Source organism: Dipteris shenzhenensis, chromosome 21 (assembly GCF_047967505.1).
Source record: "Dipteris shenzhenensis isolate YYH24624 ecotype China chromosome 21, Dip_SZ_1.0, whole genome shotgun sequence".
Classification (NCBI taxonomy): domain Eukaryota; kingdom Viridiplantae; phylum Streptophyta; class Polypodiopsida; order Gleicheniales; family Dipteridaceae; genus Dipteris; species Dipteris shenzhenensis.
The window spans coordinates 47,275,003-47,279,827 of record NC_141616.1 but is presented as its reverse complement, the minus strand read 5'-3'; positions in this window follow the sequence as shown (position 1 = coordinate 47,279,827).

Here is a 4,825-nt window from a genome sequence, read left to right as displayed (position 1 = left end):
TCAAGGGTACTATGCCCTAGGTTGTCCCCCAAAATGAATGCAAATAAATCATGTGTGTTGAGTCAAAGGTTCTTTGCCTTAGATAGTCCTCCTTAAAAGATGTATTTCCTATTTTGTTTTGGTGTGTGGCTCCATGTCTCTCATTAGCCCCTAGAGCCAGAAGAGGATGTACTATGGGAGCCATGTATTGGCTTTGATAGGTTTACAGGGGGATGTATTATGGGAGCCATGTATTGCTTTGATAGGTCTCGTTATCAGGCCTAGGCAAGTTCCAAGATGTTGATGTATTCCTAGACCTATGAGCTGGTCATGTAGCCATGCTATAACATGAGCCTCTGAGCATGTTGAGTCTTAATCCATGAGAGTGCTTGGATCAACCTCTGAACACGCTTAGACTTTAGCCTCTGTGAGTTACATAGGGTGCATAGTTTGATGACCGTTATTGTCATGTTCTATTCTTGGTTCCATTCCAATAGTCCCTCACCTTAGACCATCATTGTCATTTCTATTCTTGGTTCCATTCCACTAGTCTCTCACCTTGCCTTCATGGGGGGGTGTTGGAATATGAAGCCAAAGTGAGTCGAAAATGTATGTTCTAATGTGTTCTTCAAATGATGTGTCGATGAAGGTCATAGGAGCAGATACCAAGGGAGATCATGTCATGACTCTCAATGTGCCGATCGGAGAGTCAGTGAATGCGTAGAAGAGGCTCAAAAAAATGAGAAAGGTCCGAATGGAACTGCCCAAATCACTGCCAGAGGTCACATGAGTCTAAATTTGAGGAAAAAATGCCAAAAAATAGCCTAAAATTGCTCAGAATCGCCTTTCTGCCAAGTTGTACGGACTCCTAGCACTATCGCGCATTCGCCTTGTAGAGGTCCGTACAGCTATACAGACAAAAATACGATCTTTTTTCTCAAAAAGGTGCAGGACAAGGTCGTTTATGTTTGGGAAGTGCCAAAATTTCAAAAAATGTAGAAATTGGACCTCAAAAGGTAAAAAAACATCCGCTAGACTGCTCCAAAACAAGTTTCTGGCGACCAACTGGCGAGGAATGTCCGCCAATGCTCAAGGAGAACCACGAACTGATGTGAGAGTGAGCTGAACTCACAAACGAGGACCACGGAGTACTTGATGGGCGAGGAACCATGGCAAGGCTAAGGGAAAGGAGGCTCTACCTTAGAGGAGAGGGGAGCTTCCATTTGCGGGCTTCTCTCATCCTCTAGATAGAGCAAGAAGAAGGGGAAGGTAGGAAGGGAGGCTTTGATACTGCATGAAGGAACATGGTAGAGAGAGGGAGAGAGAGAGGGTAGCCTAGGGAGAGAGGAAGTGATACTCAAAAAGAGACATAATGAAATGGAAATGAAATGGCGAGCAATGAACAAAAAGAGCTTGTAGACCAAAGAGCTTGTAGCTTGATACTTGATTTTTTTGACACTAGACAAGACAGGTCTTATATAAGAGCACACATACACATATGAACAATTATGCATATGGGATAACTCCCAATATGACATGTGGCATCCATAGGACACAGTAGACTAGAACTCACACTAGAACACACTAGAACACACATTTTTGACTCACTTTGGCTTCATATTCCAACAATTATGTCTAGCATGACAACCATGAAAGCTATCATCAACGTTTAATATGTAATTCATTTATATATCAAAGAATAGAGTAAAGCATACATGATAAAAGGAGAAATGTAAAGCAATATATAATCAAATACTATAAAAAGATGACTTAAAGATGGAGTCCAATAGCAAATGGAGACATAAATGCGGCTAGATAATAGGAGATCGGGACTAGGATGGGGAAGATATTATAGATTCATTGTAATTTGCTTGTATTTAGAGGAAAGAATTCCCAGCCAAGCACCTACATACCCAAAAAAATAGACCATTGGTTGCATTGTTTAATGACGAATTTGTTTTACAAAACAAGCATGCATTTTTTAAAAAAACTATCATTATGGATGTTGCTTTCTTGATGACATGCCTAGCACGACTAGTTTAGCAACTCTTTTTCAAATGTTAAATGTTCATATTTTCATTAAAAGGGGAGACTTCATAGCAATGATTTGTCATAATGATGGAGCATAAGTAATCACTAGCAACCAAACCTAGTACACTTATCTTTGATGTATCGTTACAGTTTTTTTGGAAATTTGATATGTCATACGGAGCATAACTAAACAACAATGACCTGAATTAGACCGCACTAATAGCAATTTTATAGAGAACTAATCCAAAGAACCAAATGTGTTAACAAACATTAATGGTGGTGGAATACACGCAAACAATCATGAATTTTAATAGTACTATTTACAAATCAAGAATTGATGGTCCTTCAAACATCAAGACCATGAATCAAAATAGATCAAAAAATAGATCTCAGGAATAGGGCAAATTGTTTCCATACATAAGTCATACTACTTTTGGGCTAAAAGGTAGTATATTCTAGATTCTAAGAGCAATGATTCCAAACCCTAAATTTTATTTGCATAACATGTAAAACACAATATTGGGCTCTTTCAATTCTCGTTAATTATCGATAGATTTATATATAGATTTCAACAGAGAATTAGGAAAGGGAAAGGGCTATATTAGAATTGTAATACAACTTTGATGAAAATAAACTTTTACTCACGACTCAAGAAGTATCATAGCATGTATTATTTGGAAAAAACATTGCATTGAATGGAGAAAATTTTAGCATCGGCTAGCAATATGTAGGCTACCCCCCCCCCCCACACACACACACATGCACATGCGCACACATTGAAAACTAATATTCACTTACTTAAACCATAAGTCATGGCCAAGGATTAGATATTTACATAAGCACATAAAATTTTATGTGATTCACGTTTGTGACATCCTTTCACTAAATCATGCATGCAATGATGACAAAACTTAAAAGGTGATAAACCTAATATATATCATAGGTACAATGACACTTACCATGGTAAATGTTGAAGACACCAATCAGATACCACTAGTAACCTATGTGCTTCCTTCGTTAATAGTAGTAGTACTGACATGAAAATTTGGCACAAATGTTCTCAATCATACTACTACTATTCTTGGTGGTACTAATCATTGTACAGCCAGTAGAAGTCTCTTTACCATTGATAACAAGTTTGTTACTGGTAGTATTGTTATTATTATCAGTGGCACCTATACCACCACTTCCATATAAAAACCGCGTTGATTTATTTTCAACCACTTTTGGTTTGAGAGGTAATTTCCTTCTCCTATCATTAGCCACACACCATGGCTTGGCTTGCGGTGTATTCCTTGGTCCTTATGCTAACAAGGCATGAGATGTAGATGGATCACTCCTACAGTTAGGTCCCTAGACTCTCTTGAAGGGGAGGTGATTTTTGTCATTTTTTTACCATGGATTCTGTCTCATGCACTATAATTGAGACACCACATGTTGTACTAACACAGAGATTTAGTATATGCAAGTATTCTATCCGATTTTCAAACTTTCAAATGGTTTTTTCTGTAAGATGGAAGATTCTACTGGCACTTAGCAAAGCATGCATAACATTGAAGCAAGATAAACAAGTTAACCAGGTGCTTTGAGAGAAATTATTAGAGCAAATATGTAGCTTGCAAATGAGAGAGATGGAGATCATAATAGAGAGCATAGATAGGTTATGTAATTTCAGGATGAAGATTATACATCATACAAAGACAATGCTAGAATAGGATGTCCAAATGCATAAGCTTGTTAGCATGGTGGATTGGGGGTTTGATGCATTTATTTGGCTTGAATCACACAATGGCCATGTGCATATACCATCTAGGAACATTTGCGCTAAAAGATGTCATTTGTCAATGATCTTAGTATGGGCTGAGCAGGTAAAGTCCTACAATTAGACAAGAAGAACCATAGAATTGGGAGTTGGGAGAACCCGCAGAAGAGCAAGTTGAGCAAGATGAAGAGGGAAGCACTATCGTTTTGAAAGGATGGGTTCTTGGTACACAAAGGCTGTAGTAGCGACAAGTTAGTCACATAGGAAATGTGACTTTTATGACATTTATCACAGAGCAAGAGATCTTTTGGGGTGAGAAAATTGGATTTAAAACATATGGGACCATCTAGACTGTTCCAATTTCTTGCAATTGGCAATAGAGGTGGTATGTTGGCAAGTAGTACAAGTGTAGTGCCAGTGCTCAGAGATGAGAAGCACAAAGAGAGATAGAAATGCAAGTAGTACACCCCATTCTCGTGAAAGCTATCACTGCTACCAGAGAAAAGCCCCCCCGGACCATCATATCATACTTCAATGTGGGAGGCCATCACAATTGTTCCTCCAAATGGCATTTAATGAAGGGTCCTTAGGCATTATATTGATGCACATTTTGCAAGGAGGAGCAAAGAAGATTAGGTAGAAGTAAAACTAGAGGACGCAATTATTGGATTAGGAGACGTGCTTCAAAGAATTATATTTTTCTATGATCCGTTTTCTCTTGGATGGACTAGCACAATTGCATCATGCCCAATGGTTCCACATGGAATTGCATCTTGGTAGCATCTTGCTCAATTTCATCCAAATGATACAAGTCATGTTGGAATCATTAATTGGGGAATTGCACAAGGTATTTTAGAGGAGCGCAAAAAAGACTTCAAAAAAATGAAGCGATTGTAGGATGAGAGATAAGAAGATTGGCAACAACAAATTTTGCAACACAAGAAAGACCATGCTCAAAAACATTGGCTTGCACCAAAATTGTAGGTTTTTGCAAGAAAAGGGAGATACAACTTGGTTGTTTTGATAATGGAATGGTGCGATTTGTCTTTGATG